The sequence below is a fragment of the Pogoniulus pusillus genome, chromosome Z, assembly GCF_015220805.1.
Source record: "Pogoniulus pusillus isolate bPogPus1 chromosome Z, bPogPus1.pri, whole genome shotgun sequence".
In the NCBI taxonomy this organism is placed as follows: Eukaryota; Metazoa; Chordata; class Aves; order Piciformes; family Lybiidae; genus Pogoniulus; species Pogoniulus pusillus.
The window spans coordinates 48,188,276-48,199,850 of NC_087309.1; positions in this window are offsets into that span (position 1 = coordinate 48,188,276).

Below are 11,575 nucleotides of genomic sequence, written 5' to 3' on the forward strand. Positions count from 1 at the left end.
TCTTTTTTTCCCCAAATACTGGAGATTAAATACTTTCTATTCACCATTCCAATAAATTTGCAAAGGGAATAAATATATCAACAGGAGTTGTCTTGCCTTTACAAACAAAGTTTCAAAAAACTGAAAGCACCTAGAACTACAATGAAATATCTGCTGTACAACAGCTTAAACATTCTGGAAACAACTGTTCCTGCTAACTGGTACAACACAGGGAAAGCACAGTGCTACAAAAATTGAAGCTGACAGGCCCAGTTCTTGATACTGGTGAGAGGACTTCACAACTTTATTACAGAAGACGTAAAACTTCTTTCTTGAATCATGTTCTGTCAAAACATGCCAATTAATGAAAGCAAAACACTTCATTTGTAGTTAGTTGATTGTGCTTCTGTAGTTTTCTGCTGTAACAACTGGATTTTGTATTAAGCATCTTATTTTCTATTTTTTGGGTGTGGAGGGGAATCCAAGTTATAATGAAGCATTGTGATACGACTGAAATTAACACAGAGATAAAAGCAAGTCTTTGGGGTTTAAGAATTTGCACCACAAGAACTTCTACATGTCTTACTTCATTACCCCATCTGACTCCCACTCATCTTGATGGTTTGTGCTTATGGCCTTTGGCTATCATATTTTGATTAGAGATGTTTCTAAACTCAATTAGAGAGTCAGCACATTAAAAAAAAATCTTCTAGTTGTTTGGTTAATGCTTTCTACCTTGTCTCATGCTCCCTCAGTGTGTAAAGCTCCATAAAATAATGGCTGTCTTTTTGCAGAAAGGAACAGACAGCAGTCCACTTCGCTTTGAAATTACAATTCTACTTTAATTTTATTTTTTAGTGCCAGCAAAGCATAGACATTTTTGAAACAAACATTTTAGATAGGAGCAGCCTATTTCATAAGCACTATTTATCTGTTTAAACCTGTCAAAGCCTCATTCTTCCACCTGACAAGCTCAATGTAGTCACACGTCCTGAAAGCTGAACTTATTTTATTGTATACTCCTGATAATGGGATCAAAGTCAGGGGAACAAAATCTAAACAGAGAAGTATCTACTTAATAAACAGTAGAATATCCAAGGCAGAAATCCGGTCAGCAGTGAACTGACATGTACAGCTCCCTGCAGTGGGAGTTGAGATTCAGTGTCCTTCCATGGCTACGGAAAAGTAAGGAAGGCTCTGTGTTCTTTGAAGGTGTGGTAGATGGTATTGAACAATTCAGATTAAGGCTAATATCTGTTTCTAATAAAATCCACACCTTTGTGCATAAAACCTCAATGAACAGGCATGAGATTTACATCTGCATGTACAATGTGAAACCTGCCTGGCACACAACCTACACAGTGGGATGTGTGCAGCTCACCACGCCCCCCAGATCCAGAGACTTCATTCTGCCTTACCTATGCCCTACAACATGATCCAAAGGACTTGATACAGAAGAATCTAAAACCATGTTTGTAAAAGCAAACTAAATTGAGTAGAGAGGTCATTTGACATTTCTGACTTAAAACAAACTAAAACAAGCAGACCAAACAAAAAACAGCAGTTTGGCACAAATTAGGGACAAAAAAAAGCTGTCCTCAACTAGAAAGAGAGGCTGTGTTTGTTCAAGCTATAATGCGTTTTAAAAATCCACTTAGCACTCAGTGCTTATTATACCTGCAATATATAATATTACAATATAGTATCCTTTTCCAAAGCCAGCAATGTGCCCTTGTGGCCAAGAAGGCCAATGCCATTCTGGGATGTATTAGAAGGGCTATGGTTAGTAGGTTGAGAGAGGTTCTCCCCCCTCTCTACTCTGCCCTGCTGAGGCCACATCTCCAATATTGTGTTTAGTTCTGGGCTCCTCAGTTCAAGAAGGACCTTAGGGAATTGCTTGAAAGAGTCCAGTACAGAGCCACAAAAAATATTAAGGGAGTGGAACATACTCCTTACAAGAAGAGACTGAGGGAGCTGGGGCTCTTTAGCTTGGAGAGGAGGAGATTGAGGGGTGACCTCATTCATGTTGATAAATATGTAAAGGACGAGTGCCAAGCAAGAGGATGCCCAATGACAGGACAAGGGGCAATGGGTGGAAGTTGAAGCATAGGAAGTTCCATGGAAACATGAGGAAAATTTTTTTCACTATGAGGGTGATGGAGCACCGGAACAGGGCAGTTGCGGAGCCTCCCTCTCTGAGTTATTTGAAACACGCATGGATGTGTTCCTTTATGATATACTATAGATGGTCTTGCTCTGGCAGGGGTGTTGGACTGAATGATCTTTTGACTTCCCTTCCAGCCCCTAACATCCTGTGATTCTGTGAAACTAGCTTACAAGGGCAAAAAAAGTTGTGGGGTAGCAATTAGCCAGTGAAGAATATAGCAGTTCCTAAATGACAGTTCCCATTCCACCATTAGAACATCTGCCTAGACTTAGAATCATAGAGTCATAAAATCATAGAATCATAGAATCAACCAGCTTAGAGGAGACCCTCAAGATCATCCAGTCCAACCTATCACCCAGCCCTAGCCAGTCAAGCCTAGCCATGTCACTAAGTGCCTCATCCAGTTTCCTTGAGCACCTCCAGGAATGGTGACTCCACCACCTCCCTGGGCAGCCCATTCCAATGGCAAACCACTGTCTCTGTGAAGGTGATTTATTTGGGTTGGATATATTAAGTTATTTCAGTTATCTTCTACTTTTTAACCTGGCCATAGGACAGAGAAAGTAACATATATTTTCAATTCAGAAAGCTTGTAAAACATTTTGGAAAAAAAGCTAAAGTCTACTGTAGGAAATTTCTGACCTATACGGCTCCAAGAGTGTCTGACAACATGATTCCAAATGGCGTTACAATGAGGACCAACATATGCAGTGAACACAGAAAACTTTACACTAGTGACTTCTTCATATGTACTAGTGGGTTGATCAAAATCAGGAAACAACACTTGTGGTCACTTTTATCACAGAGTGAGACTGACCCCACTAAGAACCTACTCATTCTGGCTGTTGCCTCTCTCACCTGTGTGCTGAAATCCACCTAACAATCCAAGGAAAAACTTGACATTTTCCTTGTCCCCACGAGATACATGGGGAAAGATAAAAGAAAAAAAACAGTTAGCTACAGTCTCTCCCCTGCCACATTTCCACAAATGAGTTTCCCCCTGAGCCAACTGCAAAATTTCCATACTTGCATTTAATTCTCAGTAACAGTTCAAGAGAATGGTAGATATTTCTTACTCAATGAAAGAAAAATAACTGCAGCTCATTTTGCTTAGCTCACACTTTCAGATGACAGCAATATTTTCTTTTTCATATTTAAAGAGCAGTGAATGGGATGATCAGAGGGTTGAAGCACCACTCCTGTGAGAACTGAGGAAGCTGAGCCTCTTCAATCTGGAGAAGAGAGGGCTCCAGGGAGACCTTACAGTAGCCTTCCAGTACCTGAAAGGGACCTACAGGAAAGCTACAGGTGAGGGACTTTCAATAGGGGAACATGGTGATAGGACAAAAGACAACAGTCTTAAACTACAGCAGATTATACATTTGGAAGAAAGTCTGTGAGACTGGTGAGACACTGCAATGCACTGCCCACAGAAATTGAAGACTCCTCATCCCTGTAGGTGTTTAAGACCAGGACAGATGAGACTTTGAGCAACTTACTCTAGTGGGAAGTGTCCCTGCTGATGGCAGGGTGGTTAGATAGATGACCTTTAAGATCTCTTCCAACTCAAGCCATTTTATGATCTATCTTTCTTCAGGAGCAATGCCATATTATCTCAGAACTTCATTTGTCCATACATCACTATGAATGCTTCACCCTGAAACTGTCCTGAAGCCATTAATAGCCTCTGGTGAGCCAAAGAGATTGAATACAAGAAAACTGAACAGTAACTATTGATCTAACTACTGGCTTGCCATTTCAACAGCTGTCTGTAGGAAACCTGGCAGTCAGCAGCATGTGAAAAGGCTATGAGCGCTGAAACATCACTACAGTTCCAACGTTCCTATAACTACCACATGGAGCAACAGCACTGAGAGGAGGAAGAGAAGCCTTCACTCTCTAAGAACCTGCCCAGTGCTACCTAGTTAGCATGTACCATACTTATTAAGCATCCAGTAAATTTGGCAGGACTTTCATTAGCGTATCTTGCCATTTAATGACTTTAAAACAAATTCAAGTTAATGTGTTGTCCCTTCTGAATAGCTGTCAGTTCTTGCATACAGTTCCATCTTTTGTGGACACTTCACCAGAGAATGTCCAAGTTCCATAAGCAAAGGGTAGATTAAACAAACCGAAATGAGTCACTTATCTTGAAATATATATGCTCAGCATAGAAATTAGGCCTACTGCACAGTTCCATGTTATAGTATGAACTGATCTTGAATTTGCTTATCTGCAGATATTTCAAATATCAATTCAACTACAATCACCTGTCACTGGCAAAAGAGGAAAAAAAGAGACCAGAACTAGGATTTGCACTACAGAAAGAAGAAACTGCATCTCCACATCAATGAATTAATATGAAGGAAACAGTGACATTGATCCAAGCAGTGACAGGGAATATTTTCTTTCCAAATGCATTTTACTTTGACTAGTGAATTTCTTAATGAAAATTAGAGAGAGCTTTAATTAATTGTAGTCTTGCTTTCCCACTAAGAATTTCAATTAATTTTAATTTTGCTTTTTCATCATTCAGTGATGGAAAGTTACCTGCACAGATACAGTCAATGAAAATGTGATAGGACAGGAACTCAAGGTATTAGCTAGGCAAATACTTTGCTTCAAAGCAGGAGAAGTGCACTTTCATTGTTCATATCAAGTGCTTGTCTTTCATGTTCAGAAAAAATGCATGTTGGGATAAGACTTTAAGGAGAGTGGCAGAAAGAAATGCTCTTCTTAGATGCTGCATAAGAGATGAATTATAGGATGACATCCTCTACAAATTCTGCTCTTTGGAGATCACTGTGTAGTGAAACATAGAAGCTCATGTCTTAACACTAATTGTCCTGCAGTACTCCTTTGATCTATTTCTGTTCTGCTCAAAATGATTCCTTGCTTAAAATGAGGCCTGGTTTCTTAACTTCTTTGCACTTCTCTAAGCAAAGATTTTGTGATATTGACTATACAGATGGCTACAGAAATTTGAAGTCAGAAAAAAAAGGCCTTGAAGACTTAAGTGCAAAGTGAAAGAAGAATGTCCTAAAGTCCTTTTTTTTATTTCCATCTGATGACTTTGAGAAGGACAGGAACGAAACATTAAATTTACTAGCCAAAGTGCAGTGCTATAACAGTCAGATAGCTCAACTCTTACTATAAGCTTCAGCTCTAATTACAAAACCAAGTGTGTTGTGGTAAGTCCCCACTTTGTCATATGATCAGACTGACAAAAACTTGCTAAGCTGTCTGTTTTTTGGAAATACAATACTTTCCATGAACTTCATTTCACCTAAGTTAACATTATGAGTGTCAAAGAGCCATGAAATGAACTAATATGGTACAATCAACCAAGCACCTTAAAGGAAAAAAGAAACCAAAAAACAACTATTAAAAAAAAAGGCAAACCAAGAACACTGAAATGAGGATTTATAAACATCCACCAAGACTAAAAATTGCATATTCTGCCTCCCTTTTCCCATCAAATTCAGAAAGAAGGCATGGAACGAGTTGTGTTTAAAGGATTGTGACATTTCCCATTGTAATATAAATACTAAGTAAAATCAGTCAGGCAAAAAGGAATTTATTGCACATTGTGCATTTCAAGTGATACTATTTTGAAAAACTGCTGCTACTCCAAGTAAGTCAGCGTGAAACCTCACTACTTCTTTTCTACCCTGTGAAGGAGTGATAAAACTTTCAATATGATATCTGATGCAAGTCCAGCTAACAGATTTGTGGTTGCACATCTATATATAGCAGCCTATTAGCAGTTTAACACTATTCCAAATTACTACGAGCCTCAATGAAGCTGTTTATTTTCAGTCTATGACTGAATAATTGGTACAGAAGTCAATGGAACCAGTTTAGACTTGCTGAAAGCCTGGCCCAAATCTTCTTAGTCTTAGCTATTCTAGTAAGAAATCTATTCTCACCATTAAGTAGAGGAAAAACAAAACAAAACAAAGCAAAAACCCAAACCCCTTACATCACACAGTAGCTATATTTAATCAGAAGCACAAATAAAGTATCTTCCCAGCAAAAGATGAATTGTTAATAACTTAATGACAGACTAAAGACAAAGATATCACAAAATGTTTTTAAACAACCCTGTCTCCTAATAGGGGCCTAATGTATATTCTATCTGCCAGTTTCTCTCCAGAGGTAGGTGGCTAACTATTGGCAACCCAGACCAAGATTAATTTTTTTTAAAATGTCTTTGTTTCTGCAAAGTAAATCTTCACCAAATGCTATCAGATCATTGGAAAACAGGGTATTAAGAGGACAGAAGGAGGATAGGCATATTCTTTTCATGAAGATGGGTAGGGGTAACTTCAACAACTCTGCATTGCTGATAATAGACAACCTCAGAGACTACCTTTTTAAAGGGATTGTAGCTTGCCCTTCTTTGAACAAATGTAATTCACACTTTATCTGTCCATCTGTAGGGTAAAGCCCAAAGATGATCTCTGCTTGATGTGCAAATACTATGTCTATCATTTGCATGTATAAGTGATATATACGGGGACCCATTTGCACTTACATATGTAGAAGATGACATTTGAAAAGCTGGCTCCCGGAATCATTCCTTCTGTGAATGTTATGCAGCCATCTGTACAAAAGTAGCAACCAAATACTTTGCCACCAGTATAGTGTTAGCCTTTCATATACAACTGGTTGCAAGGGGCTTTGTTTTGCCTTTCTTTTTTTTTTTTTTTTCCAAACTCCATTTCAACAGAAAACTGTTTTTGTTTTAACTAATATGATTATTAAACATAATATTAAATATGCTGTTGTTTTTCAGTTAAATCCTTCCTTTTTTTTCACCACTTCAAAAACTGATTGATCTAACGGAAGCTAAGCCAGCTCATACTCTGGGACTTCGGTTTCTTTTGTGGTACTATGGTCAGAAATTCTTGTGACATATCCTCACAGCTCAGTGAAAGAAGTGTGGTCACTTGAAGGACTGTAGCTTATGAAAAGAAATATTGTCTCAGGTAACAGCACAGCACTTTTTGTTTTTTAGGGTGGAGAGGAAGGAGAGGGCAGAGGAATAAGGTTTTTTTTTTTTCTTCCAAAAGCAATAATCAAACATCAAAAAAAAAAAAAAAGTTCAGTGATTCTGAAGATCCAAACTTGCCAAATAATGGTGAGCCATTCTTCCAGGTTAGAACTGCTCCAGGACAAATGTCTTTTTCAGATAAAATTATAGCGACAAAGCATAGAATCAAAGAGTCCTAGAATGGTTTGGGTTGGAAGAGACCTCCAAAAGTTATCTAGTCCAACCCCCTCTGCAGCAAGCAGGGGCATTCTCAACTAGACCAGGCTGCCCAGAGCCCTGTTGAGTCTCACTTTCAATATTTCCAGGGATGGGGCTCCCTGAGCAGCCTGTTCCAGTGTTCCACCACCATCATAGTAAACAACCTGTTCCTAACACCCAATCTCCATGCAAAGAAAGCTTTTTGAAGGCAAATCACATCCTGGGCTGCATCAAAAGATGCATTGCCAGCAGATTCAGAGAGGTAATTCTGCTACTTTACCCTGCTCAAACCAGGTGCAAACTGGTCAGCGCTCTATCTCCAGTGACATACGTTGCCGCTTGATCAATGGAGTGGATGGATAAAGTACACAATGAAAGAAGCATGAAGGGCAGGACCTTAGACGATGAGGACCTCATATGGAATCCAAGGGTCGTGAACTATGCAAAATGCTCACTATGCTAAATCTGTCAAGGACTACACTGTTGAGACTTTGCAGTATGCTCAGTTACAGATATTAAATGTGCATGCTGTATGTTATCTGACTAAATTAACCTAAACACAGGTGATGGCTGACAGGAGAACCCATCAAAGAGTCACAAAAATAGAGTGTGGCAATTTCCTAAAATCTGCTAACATAGCACACATGCCAGGACAGCTGTTCTCTGCTTCCATGCAATGTGCCAGAGAAGTTAATTAGTGAAGTGGTAGAGTGACTACTATTTGCCATGTTAATCTGTGTAAATACTCATTCCATGTTATTCTTTCTTGATATTTTATATAAGATGGAGATCATATGTGCACATAAACCAGAGACGGGGATGGGATTTTTTTCAGGGAAACATAAGAAACTTTACATTCTTTCAGTCTACTGGGGGGGAAGGGGGTGGGGGGGAGGGGGGAAGTCTCTTACGCTTTACCTATATATGCAAATACTGCTACATGTTGAACTAAGCAGAATTTATTCATGAATCAGAAGAAAACCCACCCTTCTCTTCTTAAGGCAATGCCACTGCGAGCCAACACCTTACAGAAAGAAATGTTGCATTAGACTTCTCTTGCCAAACCTCTCTTTTGAGCCAAGGTGCCCAACAGTGTCTGTGCTCCTTTTAAGAGGAGATATTTCAGATGTGCCATCATTTTTTCTCTGTTTCCTTCATATGTTACCTTGTCCTTTACAAGAACACTGAATGCAGGAACAAAGCAATCTCATTCCACTTTGCTAATGCTTCATTATCCTATCCTATTATTAGAGCATTTCAAATGCACTTTTCTGATACAGTGAACATTGCACAGGATGCAAGATAGTGACAGATCAGGATCCAGAAGCCAGTGGACCTGGGATTTTGGTTTGTATATATTTGGAAAATGCATTTTGGTGCCAAGACCTCAACTAACAATTTAAACCAGTCATCAGGACCTTGCTTTTGCTGCTACAAACCTTTCTAAACCAAGTTATAATCGGAAAAGGACATTGGGTGGCTGACAGCTTTTATGAAGTATATATCTAAAATAATTTCCCCTCTTCAGGTTGACATCAATTTCCACAGAAACAGGGGTGGAAATGGATCATTACCATCTATGAGTCACTGTAATCTATAACTTTAAAAAAAGAGCTTGAATTAGTGAAAATGAGAGCTTTAAAAAGACCCTTAAAAAACTTGTACTGCATTTTTCTGCACTTGTCAGCCTAGATCTCTATGGAACACAGTCAAAAAGGCACTTGGAGCCAACAGGGAAGCAGAGGGGGAGGATGAGAACTCCAGATCACATGTAACAAACAGCTGGTAGCAAAAAAAAAAAAAAAAAAAAAACGAAACAAAAGGCAGATGAAACCCCAAAATTCAAATGTTAACTTGAAATTGCATGGACTTGTTGTTTGAATTGCAACTTTTTTAATATATTTGAAAAACAAATTCTCAGATCTCTGTAACAACTGCAGCTATACTCTTCATGAAGTCACTTTCCTTGGAATGGGACAATTACAAGACAGAAGGAACTATCTAGGTCATGAGGATATTTAGTTACTAATTGTATACTGCAACACTAATTGTATGCTGTGATATGCTGCTTTACTAGTGCTGTCTGCCCCTAAAGACATGAAAGAAGGAATCCCAAAGTATCTTTAGCTATGTAATTGCAAAATGCTGAGATGTAAGAATGCTAGACTTGAGGTCTCTTGAGATTATGATTTAACAGCATGGTACAGATACTGAATTTTACATTTATTTTATTGTGGTGAAGCTCCATTGCCATTAATGACATTACTCCTGCTTTCTAAGCATGAGAAGCTTCCTTTGTGGGAAATCAGGGCAATCAAAACCAGTTTTGCAGTGGCTACTTTCAAGCCTAAGTGTGTATGTGTTGTGCTCTGTTTGCACATTACATCAACCACAAAATTCAGCTGCTATTTTTGCTTTTGTGTCTTTGGATGCAATTAAAAGTCCACATGTTCTTTCAGAGTTTGTACCTGCTTTAAAATCGCACAAGGCTTTAAAATCGTCAGCTAGGAGCCTATGCTACAAAATCATACTCTTGATGACAGAGGAGCAACATTTCAGCACAGCATTTTAGATGCCTAGAGCTCAGTAGCATCTCCTGTATTTGCAAGAATTTCACTTCCCTTGCAGATGGCTAAAGGATAAAAATTACATGCCTAGTACATTTTTTTTTCCTCCAGGAATTCTGCCTGATTTCTACAGTGCATTGATACAAAGGTCAAATTCCACCAGCTTCTGCCAGAGAATTCTCTAAATTTTGTTCCTTTTCTTTTTTTCCCAGGACATACAATGAAGCAGTACACTTGCCTTAACGTTTCAACTGCTGGGGGATTTGTTAATCTCTTTTCTTTCTTCTGAAAGAAGTGCTACCTATTTAAAGTATTCGTTGGTTTCTGTATTTAGCTCAGTTCTTTCAGCATTTAGTCTTCAGCATTGAGTTGAGTCCTTCTCTTTTTTTTTTTTTTTTTTTTTTTTTTTTTTTTTTTTTGGGTCTTTTTCAGCCTCCCAAGCTCTCAGAAGCGAAAAAGAACATCATGTTCCTGCAGACTGCCCAGGACACATGCTTCTCAGCTGTGCCAAATTTGCAGCTGACCAATTGGCCTACATTGCAAGAAGACTCATTTTCAAATTTTACAAGCCTTTTTTTAAACGTGTGCCAGATAGGCTGATTCACTGCGAGACCTCTTTGATTTCATTGGCGTTTAGAGCCTCATCCCGTTCCCAGTGAAGTCAATGGGTGTCTTTCCAGTCCTCGTAGCAGGACTTGGATGAATGTTTAAGTGGGGAGAACTGTTTCACATCACCTATTTTGGCCACTGGGACATTGAAAAAGATCACTGACCCCTGTTCTGTAATATTTAAAGGAATTGCATGAGCTCTAAATGTAGCTACCAAATTAGAGGAGGCAACTGACTTAAACTAACAAATTCCCCAGCGTTAAGTCTGTCATGGAAATGATAATACTAATACCATTACTTGTTTGATTTGTTCCAGAAATAATGTGTGCCTTTTAGAGTCCTTAGCCCTGCTCACTGAACCTGGTCTGTGTGAAGGAATTGCACAAATAAGCAAATGTTAGGCATTAACCCTAAAATGCTATTATGTGACTCACTAGTAGAATGTTTAAAAGACTGGAAGCAGGTACAGTTCAATCATAAAATACTTTGATAAGCATTTATGTCTCAAACTATTTCAGACTGAACATTTCAGTTTACAGTGCATATAAACAGACTTTTAAAAAAAAAGTGTTTGTAAAGATGAAATCATAAGCTGGAAGACTCCAAACCCAGATGACATTTGAATCTGCAGCCAACAATAGCATCCACTCTGCAGTGTAAAGCCATCAGGGCAACAGCAATGCTCATATATGTACACAGAATATATGTTTGCATACAAGCACAAGAAGTTTGCATACTGTATATGCCCTGATGCCATATTCCTGATGCAAAACCAATTAAGACAGTTGACAGTTTACAATTTTTTTTCTCCAATCACTCACCGAACTATTAGGGGAGGGGGGGGGAAGAAATGAAAGAAAATGAAATTGAATAATTCCTCTCTGAGATTCCTAGGGAAATTCTTTTCAGCAACTTGAAGCAGGACAGTACCAGTACAGTACATGAGGGGAGGAACTAGGAAGGACGAGAGTTTATTTGCTTGAAGAAATGGACTTTCTG